The sequence below is a fragment of the Lemur catta genome, chromosome 1 (genome assembly GCF_020740605.2).
Source record: "Lemur catta isolate mLemCat1 chromosome 1, mLemCat1.pri, whole genome shotgun sequence".
Taxonomy (NCBI): domain Eukaryota; kingdom Metazoa; phylum Chordata; class Mammalia; order Primates; family Lemuridae; genus Lemur; species Lemur catta.
The window spans coordinates 76592764-76601385 of NC_059128.1; positions in this window are offsets into that span (position 1 = coordinate 76592764).

The following is an 8622-nucleotide window of genomic DNA, read 5'->3' on the forward strand; positions in this document are numbered from 1 at the left end:
AACCCTATGAAGCAGGTACTTTTATTATCCTTATTTTAGAAATGTGGCAGGACTTGAGGAACTGCCCCAGGTCAGCCTGGGAATCCAGCCCGGGGACAGTGCTCTTACCCACCGCCTGCAGGTGGTCTCTGTCCAGAGGCAGCGCAGTCAAGAGGGAACACGAGACAGTCCCTGGATCAAGCCTTGCCCGAAACAGTACATCTAGTCACTTGGGTCTTAGCCCCTCCCCACACACTTTAACTCCAGGAAAGAAGGGTTCATCACTCCCCTCCCTTTGCCCTCCCCTAGAACAGCACCCAATGACTGTCAGAGAGAAGAGGAGGAAGCTGACAGGGTGGGGGAGGAGACAGGCCTGATGACCAGCTGAGTTTCAATTCCAGGCAAAAGCCCTGGAACAGGTGGTGGGACAGATGATAAGACGTGTGGTGTGAGACAGAGATGACACACACTTCAGCGCCCATCACTAATTACCATGTCACGGCACGAGCAGGTTTGTGCTCTTGCCTCATAAGGAAGTACGTATTTACTCTGTTGACATCAGAGAAAGGACCACTTCCTGTCTAGGACTGCTCAGGACCCAGCAGGAAAGGGGCACCCGGCCCCTCCCTTCATTGTAGGGCTACTGGAGAGGATGAGCCTCTCTCTATGCAAAAGGCAAGATGCCACCCAACCCAACCATTCATTCACCCGACAAGCATTTATTGAGTGTCTGCCATGTACCAGAGAGCCGGGCGAGTAAAAACAGGCCTGATCCCCACCTCAGGAAGCTTCCATCCAGGATATAATCCACTTTCCACTCCATGTCTCTTAGCCAATAGAGCATGTCAGTGTCCTAGAACTTGGGATGTTACACTGCAGGCCCTGGAGTGCTGGGGCAGGTAGTCAACCCAGAACAGAGCCTCTGGAATTTTAAAGTAAAGAGCCATGGAAGAGCTGTAAACAAATGTCACTCAGCTAATTAACTTAGTGTGGAGGCAGTGGTAGCAGGTACATGAGCTTTGGGATAAGCTGAGAAATAGGAGCATGCCTCAAGAGCTACTGATGTACCTGCTCCCACCTCCCTTAGAACTCCTCTGCCTCTCCCCACCTGGCCTTCTCCATCTCTGGGGGAATCTCCCCACTTCCCACTCTGCCTTATTGGTCTTTTCCTCTCTGATTCCTATTTTCTTCTTTCTTTTTTTTTTTTTTTAAGTGAAATGGGGTCTTGCTCTGTTGCCCAGGCTGGAGTACAGTGGCATCATCACAGCTCACTGCAGTCTCAAAGTCCTGGGCTGAACCTATCCTCCTGCCTCAGCCTTCTGAGTAGCTGGGACTACAGACGAGTGCCACCAAGCTGGCTAACTTTTTTATTTTTGTAGAGATGAGATCTCAATATGTTGCTCTGGCTGGTCTCAAACTCCTGGGCTCAAGCAATCCTCCTGCCTCAGGCTCCCAAAGTGCTAGGATTACAAGCCTGAGCCACCTATTTTCATAAACCTTCCACATAATGAAAATGTATGCGTGTGCTTTAAATTTATTGTATTTGTAACTTTTATATTCTAGTTCGTAATTTAAAAATATAGATAAATTGAGCCTTTTATATATTTTCAAAACATAAACCAAATGAAACTGGTTTAAACATGCGTAGGGTCCTCTAAAGATTTTTTTCTGTAGGCTAGTTGATCTCAATAGAAAACGATTTTCTCTAAACTCTGGTGGTGACCTCCCCCCATCACAGATTTGGCAGGAGAAGCCCCAATCCAGACCCTATGTCCAGAGCTTCAGATTAATGCTCTATGGCCAGGAATCCATATGAAACGTCACCGTCCTCTACCCACCCAGCACTGACTCATCTGAAATGCAATAGCTTTCCTATAAACACCCAACAAACCAACAAACCCCAGGGGCAGGACTGTGAGGCAACGCTGTGCTTGCCTTGGGTTCAGGAGGGATGTGGGGTACACCTGTGCCACCTGCCAGGCCAGAGTCCCAGCCAACCTGCTCCCTTCCTGCCCCTGAGGAAGCAGCAGCTGAAGTTCCCTTCCCAGTGCCGAGGAGCCTTCCCTCCTGGTCACCATGCAGGGTGGCAGTGAGTGACTTGCTATGGAGCCCAGGGCCCACCCAACCCTGAGCAGGCACTCCCTCAGCAGCAGCCAGAGTTGATAGCTTCTCTTGTGTAACACGACTTTAAAATCATATGTAAATGTGCTTTTTAGTTTTTATTTTTTGTGAGTCAGAGTCTTACTCTGTGGTCCAGGCTAAAGTGCTGTGGCGTCATCATAGCTCACGCCAGCCTCAAACTCCTGGGCTCAAGTGATCCTCCTGCCTCAGCCTCCCGAGTAGCTGGGACTACAGGTGTGTGCCACCACATCTGGCTAATTTTTTCTATTTTTAGTAGAGACAAGGACTGGCACTTGCTAAGGCTGGTCTCCAGCTCCTGACTTCAAGCACCTCCCACCTCGGCCTCCCAGAGTGCAAATGTACTTTTAATGTTTTGACTTTTCCTCCTTTCATGTTCTCTCTCTTCGGCCAATGGTGCCCATTGTTAAAGACGGAGATGGGGGAAAGGAAGGGGCCCTCCTTCTGCCTCAAGTCTCAGAGCCAATGTTCCAAGACAAAGCTTGAAGGCTGAACATTGTGAGGCAAAGAAAGGGTTTTCTAAATTCCAAAAGTTTCCTTTTATACTTCGTAAGCAAGGCTCTGAAACGTGAGTCCTGTGAAGAGAGAGTACTTAGGGGAGGTGATCACCCAACCGGAGCTGAAAAGAGAAAGCCCCGTACTTCCAGGAGGAGGAGAGGGAGCAGGACGACCGATCAGAGACTTGTGCACCCCCCAGCTCAGCCCCAGTTCCTGAGCGGGTATTATGCACAAACAAATAATGTGGGTGAAATCTCAGAGCTGTGGGCTTGGCCCTTTCTCCATAGGTACCTCCTGGGAAAAGTCATATCCCCAGACAGAAGCACCACGTCCCACATGGTGGCACCCACGGTGGTTGTTCAAAATGACTGAGGAAGGGTCTAGGTGGGGTAGGGGCCGGCGGTGGTGCCTCCTGATCCTCTTAGGCCCTCTCGTGGCGTGGAAAGATGCAGACGTCTTCCTGAGCTCCCACAGGGGTGTGAAGGTAGGTCTGCCGAGAGCCAGAGGCCTGCCCGGGCTGCTGTGGACAAGGGTGAGGTGTGGCAGAGCTGGGGGTGGTCAGCCTGAGCCAGGGCCTGGCCCTGACCTGGCCAGCCTAGGACAGAACAGCAGTCCCACCACCTGCGGTTTCAGCTATGGGGACAAGCAGGAGCCCAAAGGCCAGGCCAGGGAGGCCTCAGAAGACCCCAAATAGATCCTAGACAATAACCTCCCCCAGCAAGGCCACCGAGGGTCCCCCTTGCTTAGCTGCCATCTGGGCTACAAGGATGGGGATAGAGAAAGCTCTGAAGTGAGCGTTTCCTAAAAGAAGCTGAGTTTACCCAAAACTAAACCTGAAGTTTGTTTATGTTAAGTGGCAAATTTGAATTCCTCCCAGCCCATTATAACCTCCTCCTTACACAACTATCCAGAGGTCCGGGGACTAGGAGATAAGATGACCCAAGTTATTAAAGAAAAAAAGAAATCTAAATGGGATATCTGGGAAGAGATTCACAGAGGAGGCATTTCTCAAGCTGAGACTTGGAAGATGGGCTGGTGCTGAGTGATTGCTGTAACATCAGTTTACGGTATGCTGTGCTACAGAAGAGTAGAGCACCAGGATTTGTCCTGGTGTAAGACCTTACTGCAGAGGTCAGCCAGCAGCTGCATTCAGCCTTTGTGGCCGTCCTAACCCCTCCCCATTTCCCTGCTTACGCCCTTCCCAGACCCTCTTGCCACAATCCATCCTAAACCCTCTTCATCACTCAGCTCCTACATCCCCCATCTCTTCCCATATGGCATTGCCAGCCCTTCTCAAAAAGGCCTGCGTAGGGAAGCTCTCCAAAGCAGATGTTCCCATGAGGCCCATCAGAGCCTCCACCAGGGCAGAGGAATGGCCCAGAAGCAGAAGTCCTGCGAGTCCTATTCCTGGACGTCTTGGATGGTGGGGAGGCGACCAGCTTCATCAGGGGCTGCTCCTGTGAGGACAGCGGGGAGGACAGCACTGAGATCAGAGGTGTCAGAAGAGACAAGGTCCTGGAAACCTTTCTTTTGGCATTTAAAATATGAAATCAGAATCTTTACATCTTGAGGCCAATATCCATGACTCTATTATGCCATTTATGCTGAATATACTCTTTCCTGAATACAACTCTTCCCTGCACAGACAGGCAGGCAGCACTGCAATAAAACTTCAAACCCAACTAAGGTGAATTCTGTTTTAAAAACGTTTCTTGGCTGGGCATGGTGGCTCATGCCTGTAATCCTAGCACTCCGGGAGGCCAAGGTGCAAGGATCGCTGGAGGTCAGGAGTTCGAGACCAGCCTGAGCAAGAGGGAGACCCCTGTCTCTACTAAAAATAGGAAGAATTAGCGGGACATGGTGGCTTGTGCCTGTAGTCCCAGCTACTCAGGAGGCTGAGGCAGGAGGATGACTTGAGCCCAGGAGTTTGAGGTTGCTGTGAGCAAGGCTGACGCCACTGCACTCTTGCCTGGGTGACAGTGAGACTCTGTCTCAAAGCAAAACAAACAAACAAAAAAACCATTTCTGTATACTTCCTTAATCTTTAAGAAGAAATTAAAATCAACAAGGCAAAGCTTTTGCTGCAAAAATATTGTATACTCTAGTAAAAGATTTTCTGAATCTTTGGACTACAAGGATGGTGGTGTTGAAATTAGCAGAGATCACTCTGAACAGAGCATGTCGTCTGTATGTGGTGAAACTAAACCAAAGCAATCAGTAAATGCTTTCTTTAAAACAAACAAACAGACAAACAAAGGCTAGATCTTAAAAGATTACAAAGATGTCTCTATAAAAAGATATTAAATGTATTTTATTAAGAAGATGTCCTCAAAGTTATCGAATAAGGGGTGGCCTCATTTGAAGATGAAGGACCCAGGGAAAAGTTAGAAGTTTGAAAGTTTGAAGTTAGTTTCGAGCTAGCTTGTTACCATTCCACTGGCTCATATAAACTGAGAGAGAGCTTTTCCAACAGGCAGAATTATTGGCTCTGGATGTCAAGATTGCACCTTTGACACACTTGCTTTCTTCAAGATCATACTTTTCAAAAATATCAAGTAGTGTTACTCTCATTCTGACCCAGCAGTCTCATGCCGGCTGCTCTGGCTCCCTGGCTCCGCAGAGCAGGGCCGCATGCAAGTCCGGCTGCTGCCTGGCCAATGCCCCTCCCCACACTGGGCTTTAAAAGCGGGAGGGAGGGGATTGCCAGGTCACAATAAGTCTCCTCTTCGCCAACCTGAAATCTGCTGACCCTGGAGAGGCTCACAATATTTGGTGGATCCAGGGGCTCGGAGGAGTGAGAAACAGGGACAGAGAAGCAGACTTGCTCAGATCAAAAATGCATCTGTGAAAGAGCTGGGACTGCGGAGCAGGCTCACACACACACAGACTCTCTCTCTCTCTCTCTCTCACAAACTCTGTTTAGCTGCCAGCAATAACGAACATGTTTGCACAGGCTGGCAGTTGTACACCTGGCTTAAGTTCACAGAGCCGACTGTAGATAATTATCGAGGAAACGGTGCACACCCACCAGCTGGAGCCCTGCCAGGCTGGGTCCGTCACCCCATAGCCATCGGGAAGCCGTCAGAGGACGCACTGAGCAGAGAGGAGGGTGGAGGGAGGCTGGAAAGTGAAGGGGAGGACAAAAAAGGACGGTTAATCAGAAACTAAAGCCAGCAACTAACAACAAAATACCTGTGCAGACGTAACATGGCGTGAAAGAAGCCAGACACAGAAGAATACATACTGCGTGATTCCATGCACGCCAAGTTCTAGAACAGGCAAAATTAACCTATGGTGACAAAAGTTAAAATTGTGGTTGCCTTTGGTTAGGGGTATTTTCTGGGAAGAGGGACTCTTCATGCATAATGAAAATGTTTCTATATCTTGATTGAGGTGTTGGTTACTCAGATGTACATATGTAAACATTCTTCCGGCTATACACCTATGACTTTGTGCTTTACTGTATATGTTATACTCAATAAAAATTTTTTAAAAAACACTAGGAGTCTGCAGTTGGGCGTGGAGGGGCGGAGAGCTATAAGCAAACTGACTGATGGTTTAAACTCCAGAAAAACTCAGGTACTTCTAAAGGTAAAGAAACAGATGAACAGATGAACCTGAAAATATAATTAGTTGGAAGTTGGCAGAAGGATAATAGTCCCACAGATCACCTGCCGAACCCCAGCAGAAGATTAAGGATTAACTCTTTGGAGAGCAGGAAGACAGGCACAGCTGGAAACAGGCAGATGAAGTGGGAGTCCAGGACTGAAATGTGAGCCACCACCCCAGATCTCTGTCCCCACTGGGCCCTGAGAATGCTGGCCGCCAGTCTCACACCTCCCCTGTCCCCACCACCGCCAGGCGAAAGAACAGGGGATTCCCTTCCAGGGAGACTGATCAACACAAGAAGAAAGACAAAAACAAAACACAAAACTACCAATACTGATCGACAACTGTTGTACTGCAGACTTCCAGGTCCCTGCCTGACCAGCCCACGAGACTGTGCACACAGCTCCCAGGAATCATTTCAGTGCCTCGCGCTTAATGCGAGCAAACAACTGGGAATCACCACGCATTTGAAGAAATCCTCTAACATGACTGAAGACTAAAACTACAATGCAGGAGGCACAAGAAAACTTTTCACAAAACTGTAATTAACATCTTTACTGAGATAAAAAGATAATGTATCTATGCAACAGAAAGGGTGGGGATGCCGCAACGTGGAACATTCAGAGAACAGAAAGAACACTTGCACAATAAAAATGGTGGCATAAATAAATAAAATTAATAGAAAAATTAGATGATAAAGTTGAAAAAAAAAAAATCTCCCCTGGCCAGGTGTGGTGGCTCACACCTGTAGTACTAGCACTCTGGGAGGCCGAGGTGGGAGGATTGCTTGAGCTAAGGAGTTTGAGACCAGCCTGAGCGAGTGTGAGATCTCTTGTCTACTAAAAACAGAAAAATTAGCTGGGCGCTGTGGCACTCACCTATAGTCTCAGCTACTAGGGAAGCTGAGGTAAGAGGATTGCTTGAGCCCAGGAGTTTGAGGTTGCAGTGAGCTATGATGATGATGATGCCACTGAACTCTAGCCAAGGTTGCAGGGTGAGACTCTGTCTCAAAACAAAACAAAACAAAACACCTCCCTAAAAAATGCAAACCTAGATTACAAAGAAATGGAAATAGAAGATTTAAAATAAGAAAAGTTAGAGGATCATGCAGGAAGTCTCATGTCTTCCTTTTGGGAGTTATAGGAATGGATACTAGAGAAAAAACTAGAGAAAGTCATTAAAGAAATAATACAAGAAAATATTACAGAACCAGAAGAGTCTCCAGATTAAAAGGGTTTACAGAATACACAGAACACTCAGCAAACAAACAAACAAAAAAGACCCTCACCAAGGCACATTTCTCATGAAATTTTAGAAACCTGGAAAGAAAAATACTTGGAAGAAAAAAGATCACACACAAAAAATTGAAAGTCATAATGGGATTGAACTTATTAACAGGAGCATTGGACATTAGGAGACAATGGAAAAATGTCTTGAAAATTCTGATAGAAAAGAATTTCCAACTTAGAGGGTTTTTTCCAGGCAAATTGTTAGTCGAAAGTGAGAGTTGAGTATAGCCGTATGCTGAAATGCAAGATCTCTATTTTTTTTTTTTTTTTTTACCTTTCTCATGAGCCACCAGAGCAGTGCTTTCTGAACTTGCAAGCACCCTGGATCATGGGGGAACGTGTTCCAGCACAGGCTCTGAGTCGGCAGGTGTGGAGTGGGCCGGAGACCCAGCATTTCTAACAAGCTCCCTGGTGACGCCAATGCTGCCGCTGTGTGGACACACTCGGAGGAGTGGGGTACTAGAGGATGTGTCTCCGCAAAACGAGAAAATAGGCCAACTCGGAGGATGAAACAGAATTCAGGAAATCGAGGATCCAACATAAAAGCGAGTTAATGTCCAGAGTGACGCTGAAGGGAAATCCCAGGACATTACCTAAAGGGAAACCAGCCCAAAGTGGGACAGAAAGGAAGTACCAAAAGGAGGAAGAAGTTAAAGAGGAGAAAATAATGAACGTGATGGTTACCTGATGGATGGAGAGGAGATTTATGCTTCTGGTGGAGAGTTTGAGGTCAAATTAGTGACAGTAACATGGAAAATTAAGCGAATGACAAAGTGAGGCATTTGTTAACTCCAAGGAAAACTAAACGTTAAGAATAAAAGTCATCATATCATACTACATAATCACAATAATATAAACAATAAATACTGACCAAAAATTATAATATAATAGTATTGGAGAGCTGAGGGAGGACAGGGTAAAAATCTTCCTCTTCCGTAGTAGAAAGTCAATAAAAATCAAGAAATAATAGTATTAGCATGTTATTTAGAAATATGGAGATACATACCTAAAGAAACAACTAAAACAGTTCAAAGCAGTTGCTGCTGAGAGGGTAGAGTGGCCCAGGGAACTAATGTTTTCTCATTATAAGCTTTGTAAGACTATTTGA